General features: G+C 36.9%; 1 protein-coding gene across 1 annotated transcript in view; it reads right to left on the bottom strand.

The window, feature by feature from the left end:
* The window catches only part of TPK1 (thiamin pyrophosphokinase 1), a 351616-nt gene that overhangs the window by 87731 nt on the left and 248616 nt on the right, over positions 1-15269 (bottom strand). The gene's annotated exons all lie outside the window — the stretch shown is intronic.

The raw sequence follows: 15269 nt of genomic DNA, 5'->3' as shown, positions 1-15269 counted from the left end.
AATTCAAAGTTAAGAAAGAAAAATCACATTTAGTGAGGAAAGCTTCGTGAAGGATGTGATTTGAAATGGCCCTTGAAGATGAGTGAAGATTTTAGTGGGGGATAAGGGAGAGGAAGATATTCAAGGGAGAACATATTCTGAGAATACTAGGGGTTGGGGACCTGTTTTAAGGGGGAAATGGCATGTGTGTTGGGCCTCAAGTGCTTTTCACAGGTATTCAGGAGGAGAGAACAAAATAGTCTAATTCTGCTATTGAGAATAAAGAAGAAAGACTTAATGAAAAAGATTGAGATCATTTAGTTCAAAGTCACACATTCTAAAGGAAAGAGAATGAAACCTCATGGCAGGTGAGAACAGCACTCATAATTACATCGTAATTGCAGCAGCAGTGGGTCAGGATGAGAAAGGAGGCCAGCATCTCTGCCTTTCTTCACTTTATCCAACAAGCACAAGCCAGATACCCACCCACCTCAGTAATGTATCCTTCTAGAACAGGGGAGCCTTCTTTATTTAATTTGCCTGTTAGTTAGTAATGTACCATGCAAGGTATAGGAAATAAAACTTTATCTACTTTATCTGTAGAATATCAGCCTCTAGTGGGATTCAGGTCAACTGAAAACACCTCAGGTTTGAACATGTATTTTTCTTAATTATATGTCAGATTTAAATTGCCCAGAACCCGTTTCTCTCTCCTGGCAGACTTAACACTGATATACTGCAAATAAATTTTTTCGATGGTTAAAAATAAAAATTGGTTATCAACTGTAGCTGGTAAAATCAGAAAGCCTTCTTGCTTTGATAATGTTCTCTAAGCACGTTCTTAAGACACAGACACACAGACACACACACACACACACACACACACACACACAAAAGAAAAGCCAGACTTAGGAATAGTTGAGAGACAAGTTGTTAATTTGCAATTAAATGTGGTCTAGAAAACAGATGAGTGAAAAAGGCCGATGTGATTTCTCCAAAGTGAAACCTTGCAAATAAACTGAGAGGCAGCCAAAGTATGACGCTGGCACTGGGGCAAGCAGGAGACCACAACACTACTAATAAATCATTATCAGAAAATGTTGTATTGCTGCAGCCAGAGCGTCCATTCTTTCTCAGAGTAAATGAGGAATAATCATCATCATCTCCCATTTCTAGCCTCACTGTGAACTTCTGAAGAATCAGAACCTTCAGCAAGAGATGATAAACTGTAACGATGACACAGGACGCGTCCTCCTTTGCAACATTCAAAGCCACTTCCATACAGTGAACCACATGGCACGAAATCTATGAGAAAAGGGGCTGCACATCAACCCCTGACACAGCAACCCCAGATGAAAGTCTCCTGAGTCTGGTCCTCTTGCTGCTTCTCATGGGGACTTAATTGCCATCACATAGGGAATTAAGGAGGAGAGAGTTGTCTCCTTGAAAATTAAGCTCCTGGCATTTATGATCTGGACCCGCTTACTTCTCTGTGGCTTCAGCAGCCCCAGTTCCACACTGAAGAAAACCTCTGACATCATCTAGCAACTCTCTTTGCATAGATTAAGGGCCCACATGACGTCCTGGGGCCGTATAATTCATTCGTTTCACAGTCAGAGCTTGAACCCTATTGCCTCTTTCCTCCACATTATTAACTGAAGTAAATAGCTGTGTAAATGTTTTTTGCTACGTTTCAAGGGAAACTCAAGGTACAAATTAACACAGAGACAAGAAGGGAAGTTATATGTTATACAATCATCTCCAGAGAGTTACTTTATCAAAGGGTTTAAAGCATTGATTTGTTTCCTTTTTTGGCTGTTTTATAATCTCAAAACCAGAAGAAGACCTCTACCCTCTCTTGCTAGTTCCCAAATACACCTCTTAATCTGGAGAACTTACTTTCTCTCTATGTAATCTGTCCCTTGAGTTTCCCTTGCACTGTAACAAAAACACATTATGCAAATATTTCTTCACTACAAACTTTATTTGGGGTCCACAGACATATTTCAAAGCGCCTTTATGCAGATGCTTCTAATTTAGTCTGCATTTTGGGCATTTCCCCAGTGTGATCTGCCCTTCTTTTAATATAAGCCTAGTGTTCTCTAAGTATTTTCAGCTTTTTCACAATCTGGCCTCCAAGCAATCTACAGGACACGGGAGCAGCTCGGAGCTGAGAAAGCTGCCTGCCGTCTAAACCTCCTGCAGCCAAACCATCCTGCCCTTTGATCACTGCTCTTTCCTTTTCATCAAAAATCCTGCTTTAACCATTTATCCCCCTTTGTGAATGCTAAGTACATATTTTTTTTTTCCCTTGAGTCCTTACCACAAATACTTGAGAACCACGATGAGTGACATTTGGTTTATAATCACCCCAGACATCACACATCACGGTGAGCATATAAGTTACACTTAAATTACACACTCTTCAAATCCGCATGGGTTCTGATTTGTGGCTCACAGAGTGGAAGGGAATGTCTTAGGTAGGGCTCATATCATGAGTTTAATTGCCAAGGTGTTAATTCTCTGTCTCCTTTGTCTTAGAACCTGCCCAATGTCTGGGAAAATTCTATTTTCATTTAGAAAAAGGATGTTGAGATAGGTTACTTCACCAAGTCGAAAGCTTTTAAAAATAGATATGTAAATAACCAGTGATGGATCCACTTTTTGTGCATGGAGGACTAAGTTAGGAAACATGAACTTGGACAATTCATTTAACATTCTGGGTCTCAGTTTCCTCATCTATAAAATGAGGAAAATAATACTCTGCATTCATAAAAGAGTTGATGTTATACCTGAATGAGTGTAGAGAAAAGATAGGTAGAAGAAAGTATATTCAAAACACACAATATGATTATTTGGACCCAGAAGAAAATTATGCCCAGTGAGCTGTTCCCATAGTAAAAGTTTATTCATCTGAACCCCTTGATTCTTTCTCTACAATTCATGTAATGAGCAAAAGTTATTGCTTTCTTGTCTCAGTATATTAGCTGGAAGGTTGAATGCACAGAGCTCACATCTGAATCAGCACAAAAGTGAAACCTGGAGGAGGGGAAATAGAAAGCGACTCGAGCTTATACCAAAGTCATTCTCATCAGTCAACCTGCCCACATAAATACTAGGAAATCAACTCATTTAAACAACTTGGGAGGCATGCCTGAGTTATAATAGTGTTCTTGAATGCAGGTCAATGAAAAATTGGTCTGCTCACAAATTCCCATTTGTCATATTCCCCACAAATGCATGTTAATTGTTTTCATATTTAAATGCCTAGACTCAACCATAACAAATGTGTGTTGTCAGGTTGTTGGGAGTTTTCTAAAAACAAAACAGGATGATTATGGCATACAGTAAATTATTGTTGGTTTCTTGTGCTCTCAGCAGAATCACAAAAGGGTAACAACTTAAGAAAAATCATTCATATCTGCTTCAAATCCTATAACGTAGAAAATAGAATTGCAGCTGAGTTAATGAAATATACAGTATTTAATACAAATTTGTTGTAGGCTGTATGTCATTAGTCTTATATGTCTGGAAATGTAATATTTGCTTACCAGTATAATTTTTGAAAATCCTGCAGAATAACATAGTCTAAAAAAAACAATCTTGTTTCTCTTTGTATTTTTCTCCCCAGAGAAATAATATCTACTGCTTATCAAGTTCCCCCTTACCCAACTTTGCCTTTTTCATAAAAGTTGGGTCCTCAAGTTCCCCATGATTGTCATTTTGTGCGATTATTCCTCAGTGTTAATATTCAGAACTTATCAAAAGCGGCAGTTCTGTGTTCTATGACCCCAGACTGATCAAATCTATGTATATAATAAGAAAACCCAAACTTGTACCATATTGTAGTACAAGTATATGCGTGCGGCATTGATGTTTGTGTGTGTGGAAGGGGCAGGAATAAAAGTGAGAGCAGATAAGTAGTCAATCAGTAGTTTGCTGGTGTATGCGTGCTCAGCAAATTAATGATACATATCTGATCGACTGTTAAGGACCCGTGGAGTCCTGAGACTCTAATAATATGTAACTAAGAAAGCGATATAAGAAGAGTCAAATTTTCTGCCTTTTGTTTTTCACCATCTTGATCACACATCAGATTGCTGCCTGTTATTGGTAGAAACTATCAGTTTCTCATTAAAATGCAGCCTCAAAGTCTAAAAAAGAGAAGGAATCAAAAAAGGATAGAACGAAGGAATATGTCTAATAAAAGCCCGATTACAAACTCACAGCTGACCAGATGCAAACCCTCTGACTTCCTTCATGGCTCCCAGGGATCAGAATATACGCTGTACTAAACCTGACCACAATCCTTGGAGAACAGAAACCACAGTGAATGGAAACTGTCACTCTCACCCCTCTTTGTGGACACCAAATAAATCATGCTCACACAATACTTTGTGTCTATTTTTTCTTGAGTCTTTACCACACGTTATCTGAGGCCAAGATGAATAACAATGAGATTCAGTTTCTCAAGGACATGTAAACAGTCTTCATACATTACTTTTCAGAGTAACTGTAAAGATTCAGTGATGTAATAACTGTATTCAATATGTATTATTCCAGGAAATTATTGAACTTATAAGATTACAGACTTAAATGACAGTCTCAATAATGGCACCCCCAAAATGTCCACATTATAATCCTCAGAACCTGTAAATAAGTTACTTGCATGGCAGGAGGGATTTTGCAGATGTGATTAAATTAAAAATGCACGAGCTAGGATTATCCTAGATTACCCAGTGTAGTCACAACTTCCTTAAAAGAGGGTGGCTCACAGTCTGAGTCAGAGAAAGAGAGGTGACAATAGAAGCAGAGGTCAGAGGAAGAGAGATCTGATGATGCTACACTGATGGCCTTGACAGTGAAGGAAGGAATCATGAGTCAAGAAATGTGGGCAGCCTCTGGAGGCTGAAATGGTAAGAAAAGGATTCTCCACTGTGGGCAGCCTCCAGGAGGACTGCAGCTCTGTCAATACCTGGATCTTAGTCTCATAAGACCCATTTGGGACTTCAACCTCCAGAACTGCAGACGATGAGCCTGTTGTTTTAGGCCTCTAGTTCGTGGTAACTTGTTATAGCAGCAATTTGGCACTGATACAGCTGAAAACTTGTATCATGAAAATTTTAACAAATATGGTTATATTTTTCAATCTACCTATCAAACATCACACATTTTACATTTACCTATCTTTATATATATTTGAATCTATTATCAAATATCAAAGTTTTCTACACTGCTAGTAGTGAAGGAGCCTAGGAGGGAAAAGCCCTGTGTTGGGATAGAGACATCTGTGTTCCAGGCCAGCTCTGGCCCTACCAAACCATGTGATTTGTGGAAGTCACTTTTAGATTTTCATTATTTCATTTGAAAATCATAGGTCAAGACGAATGATGATGTGCCTTTCAACATTCTGATACTATCAATATAATTATCCTAGATTCTAAGTTAAAGGAAATAACATTCATATAGTCTGGATGACGCATCATAGAAATTGTCATTTGCTGGCACTTACTATCAAGGATACCTTAAAAAATCAAGATGTGGTATCAACAATAAAGGTTTCTTTTTTAATATATTCCATTAATCAAGACTGTAATACTCTGTTATTTCCATAACATAGTCAAAAATATAAGAAATCACTAAAAATAGAACTACCATATGATCCAGCAATCCCACTCCTGGGCATATATCTGAAGAAAATCATAATTCGAAAGGATACATGCACCCCAATGTTCATTGCAGCACTATTTACAATAGCCAGGACATGGAAGCAACCTAAATGTCCATCGACAGAGGAATGGATAAAGGAGATGTGGTACATATATATATAATGGAATATTACTCAGCCATTAAAAAAGAACTAAATAATGTCATTTTCAGCGACATGGATGGACCTAGAGATTGTCATACCAAGTGAAGTCAAAGACAAATATCATATGATATCACTTATACGTGGAATCTAAAAAAATGGTACAAATGAACCTATTTACCAAACAGAAATTGAGTCACAGGTGTAGAAAACAAACTTATGGTTACCGAGGGGGAAGGGGGGGGAGGGATAAATTGGGAGATTGGGACTGACATATATACACTACTATATATAAAATAGATAACTAATAAGAACCTACTGTATAGCACAGGGAACTCTATTCAATACTCTGTAATGACCTATATGGGAAGAGAATCTAAAAAAGAGTGGATATATGTATATGTATAACTGACTCACTTTGCTGTACAGCAGAAACTAATGCAACATTATAAATCAACTATACTCCAATTTAAAAAAAAACAAAACACTTAATACAGCCTAGAGCAATGACCTCAGTATGCACTGTTACACTTTAAATCTTACCAAATATTTGAAAATATTCAGGGCCCTACAAATAGAAATGTAAGGCTTCCTTGAGAAACCTTTGTGAAAATATTTATCTGTAATTATCATCCTAATTTATTTATACATATATAAATAAATGTAATATTCTAGGTACAGCTATTACGAAAAATAAATCTTTCACACATTTAAATTTACATAAATTTGTGAGGGAACTTATTATTCCTAAGGTCTGAAAGATCCTTAGTGAAAAGTTATTATTGGAGAAAAATCAATATTGGAATTTATAGCTAGCACTTTCTATTTGTAAATAAAAATGACCTATGGACACATTAATGACTTTTCTAAATTAATAATATAAAGCAGTGAAGATGCAAAGCCATTGATGGTTAATTAAACACAGAAGGGAGAAAGGCTGCTCCTTGTCTTTATCCGTGTGTGGAGATAATTGCTTTTTAAAGGAACACTTAGAGATCATTCGATATAATTTCCTGTAAATGAAACTGCTTCCCCAGCAGGTTGGGCTTGTTTAAATGTTCAGTGACCTAAACTTCCTCGTTAGAAGGGCCAGCCAGCCCCTGTTATTTATTCATTAGATACAAGCTGGCCCTATAGGTCTCATTCTCTCCTCCCTCCCATGTCTAGCAGCAAGCACACAAATAAAAGAGGGCAAGGTACAAGGCACCACCTATCTTTGGATCAGAACACACTTCAGGTGTCTCCTGCAACCAGAGTTTCCTCTATGCTATGTGCTCCCCAAATCTGCATCCTGTCTGCTAGACCTACTTCACTGGTGTTTCACTCTTGCTGCCTTGGCTGACTTCCCTGGAGGTTCCCTCCTGAATGCCTGGACTTTAAGAGTAGATGTCAGTACCACCCTGATTATAAAACCAGTCAAAGACACCACAAGAAAAAAACTCTGCAAAACAATGTATCTTAGGAATGTGGATGCAAAAATCCTCAAAAATATACTAGGAAACTGAATCCAGCAACACAGAGAAAGAATTATACATCATGACCAAGTGGAACTTATCCAAGGGATTTAAGTTTGATTTAATATTGGAAATTCAATTAATGTAATATATTATTATATCAACAGGATTTTTTTTAAAAAAATCACATGATCATCTCAATAGACCAAAAAAAAAAAGCAAAGTCCAAAACCCTTCCATGGTAAAACCACTCAACAAACTAGGAATAGAATAGAATTTCCTCAATCTGATCAAGGACATCTGTGAAAAACCAACAGCTAACATCATAGTTCATGGTAAAAACACTGGATGCTGTCTTTCTGTGATCAAGAACAGAACAATTTTAAAATATGTGAATTATATTTCAATAACACTGCTTAAAAAATGTCATTTCCTTCCAGCTTAGTTTACTAGTACTAGAATCAACTTTTGCCTTCTAGAAGAGCATATTGGTCTGATTTCTTTTGCTTAAAAGGTTCAGTCATGGCCATGATCCTTTATAGATACAGAGTGCACAGTTCAAGTACAGCCCTTTGTGAGACCTTTTCCGCGATACAAATATGGAAGTGACATCATTAGACCTTTGTCCCAGAGCTCCCTCTGACCTACTGCATACAACCGGAAGTGGTATTTTGCAGTAACACTTTACACTATTTTTTTTTAAAGACTGCAACAGCTTGTGATCCTTTAAATATCATAGGTGATTACAATTTTTTTTTTAATTTTTAAAGGGTAAAATAATGACTCAAACAAATATAAAATGAACACATCAAAGATTTCAATTAAGTCATTAATTAATGAGAAAGCTATTATGATGTAAAAAACTGGTTCAAAGGAGACTACAAAGGAGAGACCTATTTAGACAACAAGGAATGCTGAAATGGATTTGCTAATAGATGGAAAATTGGCCATTTATATAGGGTGACAATCCATGGAGTTTTCACAGAACAAAAGTTCAACTGACTTATATGAACAGGAATCATATACAGTATGATCTGCCCTTTATCAGTTAAATTCTAATTCCACAACATTGCAAAATAATCAAAGACGATGAAAAGCTAGGTATCCTATAGAATCATATAACATTTCAAGGGCCTCTAGACCAGGCCAAACAATCCACTGAAAGATACGCAGGTATCTTTTTGCCCATTTCAAAGGCTTTTGCAATTTTTCACAACACGTTTAAGAGTGGTATGTCTATGCATATAGTTTGATTCGTAAATTTCTATTCTATTTGATCTACCATATTTTATCAGTTTTAACACATATATTTTCCCCACATCTCTGCAATTATAATTAGTAGCATTTTTTTCTCAGTGTACACAAAATAATAATGCATCTTACAAGTGATGACATCTTGGCTATGATGAAATACAGTCATTTCACCAGATTGTAAACTTGAGAAAATGGTCTTGGGGAGGGAAACTTTAGCTAACATCTTCTTTGGGGCAAAAAAAAAAAAAAATTAATTTTTTAAAAGCCATCCTTATTATCATCACCTTTGATTCTTGAAGCATGTGTTTTATGTAAAAATTGTAACAATCTCTTCAACTCAAAGCGGGTCGCTGATTTTCAAAAGAATGAAGACACAAAAGATACTGTCCTTGAATCAAAGAAGAAAATGTTGACATCACAGTTTCAGAGTGCTTTTTTTCAAGCACTGGACTAGAAAAGCAATAATTAAAATAATAATAAAGACATTTAGAAACATGAAACATCTCACACATTAGTGGCATGAGCTCACAAAGGTTATACCTTAAGTGTGTATAGCTATTGTTGAACCATGACAACTGACTAGAATCACCCTGTGAGGCATAATGGAGTGAGAATTAAGAGTTTCTCACTGAAACTGCATTAATAGTAACTGTAGTAGTTGTTGTTTTTTAATAGATGCTTGAACTGTTCCCTTGTTAGGCTGGCACTTAAAACTCCTCAGTGGTGGATGGACCTAGAGTCTGCCATACAGAGTGAAGTAAGTCAGAAAGAGAAAAACAAATACCGTATGCTAATGCATATATATGGAATCCAAAAAAAAAAAAGGTTCTGAAGAACCTAGGGGCAGGACAGGAATAAAGACACAGACATAGAGAATGGACTTGAGGACACGGGGAGGGGGAAGGGTAAGCTGGGACGAAGTGAGAGAGTGGCATGGACATATATACACTACCAAATGTAAAAGAGATAGCTAGTGGGAAGCAGCCACATAGCACAGGGAGATCAGCTCAGTGTTTTGTGACCACTTAGAGGGGTGGGATAGAGAGGGTGGGAGAGAGGTGCTCGAGGGAGGGGATATGGGGATATATGTATACATATAGCTGACTCACTTTGTTATACAGCAGAAACTAACACACCACTGTAAAGCAATTATACTCCAATAAAGATGTATAAATAAATAGATAGATAGATAGATAGGGGAAAACCCTCACAGAGAACTCCTGCAGAAAATCCTGGTACCTGTACACACTTATTACAAAGCATTTCCATAGAGATGAAAAATCTTTTCAAACTGTTTTCTCAGAATTTTTTTTCTTTCAAAACTCTTTCACTTGGGCTAGATTTGAGTCTCTTTCAGTCAATGCTACAAAATTATTTCACTCTGTCATTTATATCTATACTTCTTTGAAAAAACACAAAAAAAGGAACAATGAAGAACAATGAATGCATAATTTCAAACTCAATTTGAGTGTTATAAAGCAGAGGCCTGGGCAAATAGAGGGCAACACCATTTAATATTTTTCTTAGGCAAAAGTGTAGAGAAGTTAAAAGTTCTGTCCCTCAGGATTTTTATTTTTCTTCCAAATTACTTTTAATTTCCTACCATTACTGTCCTCTTTCCTATCTCCTTTGCTTTCTTTCCCCTGTCTACAGTTAACTTCCTCTTGTATTTTTCTCTTTATTCCAAATTCATTTTAGTGATTTTTTAAAAACATCAACTTATTTTATATGGAAGGTCTTTCATTTACTAGTTAGAAACAGGAAAAATAGCATTGAAGACCTAAATTCAAATTTTGAGTGTATCAATCCCTTAATGATATGAATTTGGGCAAATCACCAACTAGGGCTTTGAACTACCATGCCCTTATCTGAAAAATGGGGATATCTGAAAAATTTTCATAATCAATGGACACCAATTATCAGAGCTAAGGAAAACCAACTAGAACAAGAGAAAAGTTACACTTAAACATACTGTAGTAAATCTGTAGAACATCAAAGAAAAACATAGGGTCTAAAGAGTGGATAGAGTTAAAGACAGATTATAAACAAATAAGAATTAGTCTGATTGTGGATTCATCGACAGCAACAACAGAAATCCAGAAGAGTATGGCTGGAAGAAAGTTAAAATAAGCTTTTATTATGTATGTGGCTAAACGGTTCATCAAGATGGCGGACAAAGAAAAGGCATTTTTTGGATAGAAGAGCAGACTCCTACTCATTCTTTCTTTCCTCACTGACAGGACCTTGGTTTTATTTGGGGTGACTATGTCCTTAGATTAAAAAATTTCATGTCCCAGACTCCTCTGCTGCTAGGGTGGTATTTGATAGTTCTAGCCACTGAGGCAAAAGATTAGATGCAGGAAGGATTTCTGGAACTGCTGGGAATCCCTGATGCCTTGTTTTCCTGCAATATGTGCTGCCCTACTTCCTCTCTTCCGTTTTTTCCCACCTGATGCTGAACGGGGAACACAGTGGCTGGAGTTGCAACAGAGACATCTTATGCTTTGAGGCAAAGGCTGAGGAAACCACAGAAACCTTGCCCTGTAACTACTTAACTCTATACTTTGTTACATGAAGGGGAAAAGGGGGGCAGTTTTTAAAGCTACTATTTCAGTTACTCATAACTGAACACAATCCTATTTGTTACAGATGAAGAAGAAAGAAAAACTTGATTACTAACAAAAATGTGGCTCTATAGAAAACCCAAGTCACTTTTTTAAAAACAATGAAAGTATTCAGCAATATATTAATACAATATACTAAAGTCAATTGTATGTGTATATAGCACCAATGAACTCAGAGAATATCACTTTTATTTATTTATTTATTTTTTGGCCGCACCATGCAGAATGTGGGATCTTAGTTCCCCGACCAGGGATTGAACCCACACCCCCTGCATTGGAAGCACGGAGTCTTAACCACTGGACAGCCAAGGAAGTCCTGTAATTTTTAAAGGTGTAGTTACAATAGCAGTACAAAACATAAGGTTTCTACAGACAAATCTTATATAGGAAGTACAGAATCTTTTAGACAAAATTTTTTAATTATCAAAAGCAATTAAAAAGTACTAATTAAATGGAGAGATACATTATGTTTATGGATGGGAAGACTCAGTTTCATGCAGGAATTCTCTTCCCCAATTGTTCTGATCTCCCCAAAATAATCTGTAAATGAAATGTAATCCCAATAAAAATTACAATGGAATTGTGTGTGTGACACTTGTCAGGCTAATGCTAATGTTTACAAAGAAGAGAGAAAAGCCAGGAATAGCCATGAAAATTTCGAAGAACAAGGTTGGTAGACTCGACACATTTCAATATTTATTATAAAGCTATGTTAATTAAGGCAGTGTGGTATCAGTACAGGAAGAAGAATGTAAGTCAAAGGAAGAGACTAGAGATCAAAGAAACATACCCGTGAATATGAAAACTTACGGTATATCACAAATCACTGGAAAAAGGATGATAAATGATGCTAGGGCAGTTGGTTATCAGTAAGGAAAAAAATTAGATCCCCAACTCATATCATACACAAAAATCAATTTCAGGTGAAAGGAGAAACCTAAAAAAAATCCCCCTCAAAACTAAACTGTGAGAACATCTTTACAACCACAGGGAATATAGAAAGATGATTTATGACACAGAAATTACAAATCTGAAAGAAAAAGACTGATAAATTTGACTACCTCTTTAACTTAATAACCTCTCTGTGTACAAAAATGGCATAAACAAATGGCAAAGGCAATGTATAGCCAGGAGGAAGATCATTAGGGTCTGAAGAGCTTCTAAGAAAGAAAGAAACAAATAGTCCAAGGGCTAAAATGCAAAAGAAAGTAGCAATTCACAGAAGAGGAAACCCACATGGCTAATAACTACAAAAAGATGCTTTCGCTCCCCAGCAATCAGAGACCACAATGAAATATCATTGACACTCATCAGACTGGCAAAAATGATCAAATCTGACAATATCGAGAACAGGGTAAGGACGTGAAGCATGGGAACTCCTGCGTACTCCTGAGGCGAGTGTACACTGGCATTCCCACTCTCAGAGCTGTACGGCAGGTCTAGTAAATAGGAGGATGCCATTCATTGCCTGTGATGCAGCTGTTTTAGTCCCATGTGTACACAGCCTAGAGAAACTCCAGTGCCAGACACACACCACAGACTGTTCACAGTATATTGCTATGAATTAAAGTATTATAATAGAGGTAGTTTCGACAAAATTAGTAAAGATACACTTCTAGATGGTGGCACCACCACAGGCACTTGCTTTAAACACAGACCGTGATGGGAGAGACCACAAATTGAAACAGGTGAATCAGACTACTTTCTGATTCATATCAGAAAGTGGCATCATATTTCAGTGTGGGTACAGACAGGGAGAATGCCAGCCTCCAGACCACCTGAGGAAGATTTTGATGCATTTCCTTACGAGGACTTGCTTATTCTCCTTGACCCAGGATGTGAGCAACTCCTGACTAAGTTACTGTATCTCCTTTCTCCTCCTCTGGGTCCAGCCCTGTCCTGCCACTTTGTAGGTGTGACAGACAAAATGACATCGAGCTCTGCTTTCACAATGACACTGAGTAAAGCACGACCCTCTCTGTGAAAAAGATCTATCCACGTCTCTCCAAGCCAACATGGTGTCATTTCACAGTTATTTTTATGGCTTTTTAATGAGGCAATATTACCTATCGGAAGACCCCATTCATTAGCACTTTTACCACATACCATTGATGAAACACTTGCGTCTCAACTCTGTTGCTTTTCATACCCTGTGAAGTTCCTATTTCTTATTTTCACAGAGTTGTAGAGAAAAAAGTATCTATTTCAAAAGTTGAAGCAATCTGTAAATATATATGTAAGTAACAGTGTAGAGCATTTCGGCAGGACTGAAACATTATCACAGACAATAAGATTAAAAGCTCCATCATGCCCAAGGCCCCTTCCTGGACTAAATTTTATTATTCAGATACTGTATGATATCACTTATATGTGGAATTATAAAATACAACCAACTAGTCGATATAACAAAAAAAGCAGCAGACTCGCAGATAAAGAGAGCAAACTAGTGGTCACCGGTGGAGGGCGGGCGATATAGGGGTAGGGGAGTGGGAGGTGCAAACTACTGGTGTACAATAGGGATGTACTGCGCAACACGGGGGATATAGCTAATGTTTCGTAATAACTGTAAATGGAGTATAACCTTTAAAAATTGTATAAAACATTTTTATACGTTTAAATTAGAAAAAAAAGAATTAGGATGTGCATTTTGGTGTGGGACACAGGGGCTCTGAGGATGCTCTAAAGGGCACAGAAGAATCTCTTGTACCCTCCAACTCTTGCCTGTTCCTGTAAGATAAAGGAAGCTATATGGTCAACCCTCTTGTTCACTCTGCACAGTGCCCGGCGTGTCTTGGCGTCGGCCCTGGAAAGTGAGGTCACTACCAGATCCAGGAGGAAGCTCTCACCATTGTCTAGACTGGGTCCTTGGAAAGAATGGGAGCTCCAGACAGTAAAACAATTGTTTTAGGCTGGAAATGTTTTCAAATAAAGCTTCTGATGGGAGCGCATGTCAATTTCAGCTAACCGCTTCAAAGCCTGTCACAGATTTCTATGCACTGGAGGAGATCTGTTCTCACCGTCCTTTCAAATTCGGATGAGCTTGCCAGACATTTGCTTCAAAATATCTCTAGCTTTTTTCCTAATTGTTTCAGCAATGGCTCATAGAAAGGCCTTTTAAAATATCTTTTAATCTTCAATATTTATTTCCTTGTAGGAACCTCAAAGTTGTACATGTTATAAAAGAATGACATGGTTCCGTATTTTGCTTTTCACAACCTTAGAGGTATTGGTCAATCATGAAATAATCCCTTTGACATTCAATCAAAGCCCTTTGATTAAATTACTGTTATTCTTAGACACTAGGGATGATTCATTTCATAATGCCTGATGGTTTCTTTTGGAATTTATTTCATGAACAGATCCACCTCATTTTTTGTTCTTTTCAAACCAGACAGTTTTAGTATGACTAGTACCAAGGTACAGTACTGAATACAGTTCATAAGTACTGAAGAACATTTTAAAATTTACTAAGAACAGCTAATCTTATAAAATCTCAGGTGTTTGATTATGAAAATAACTCTATTTTAGTAAGAATAGCTACTTCTCTGGAAAAGTAAAGTAGGTTTCAGGCATACAGAATCGCGAAGAAGGCTGGGCAAAGAGTGCTTAGATACGGCACCAGAAGTATGATCCATAAAAGAAAAAATTAGACTTCATCAAATTTAAATTAGATTAACTTAATGCGCTTAGATAATTAAATTTCAGAAAATAAAAAGATATGCCAAAGACTCTGAGAAAATATTTTCAAATCATATATCTGATAAAGGACTTTTATCCAGAATACATAAGGGAATCTTACAACTCAACATAAAAAAAGAGATAACCCAATTAAAATATATGCAAAAGATCTAAATAGACATTACTCCAAAGAAAATATACGAATGGTCCATACGCACATGAAAATACGTTCAACGTCATTAGTCATCAGGAAAAAGCAGATAAAAACCACAATGAGGTAACACTTCATACTCACTAGGATGGGAATAATAATAATAAGAACAACAAGTGTTGGTGAGGATATGGAGAAACTGGAACCTTCATACATCACTGGTAGGAATATAAAATTGGTACAGCTGCTTTGGAAAATAGTCTGGCAGTTCCTTGAAAGGTTAAACATAGAGTTCCCATATGACCTAGCAATTCCACTTC

This window comes from Balaenoptera ricei, chromosome 9 (assembly GCF_028023285.1).
Source record: "Balaenoptera ricei isolate mBalRic1 chromosome 9, mBalRic1.hap2, whole genome shotgun sequence".
Taxonomy (NCBI): domain Eukaryota; kingdom Metazoa; phylum Chordata; class Mammalia; order Artiodactyla; family Balaenopteridae; genus Balaenoptera; species Balaenoptera ricei.
Note: the sequence above shows the minus strand (reverse complement) of the source record. Positions and strands in the feature narration are given on the sequence as shown.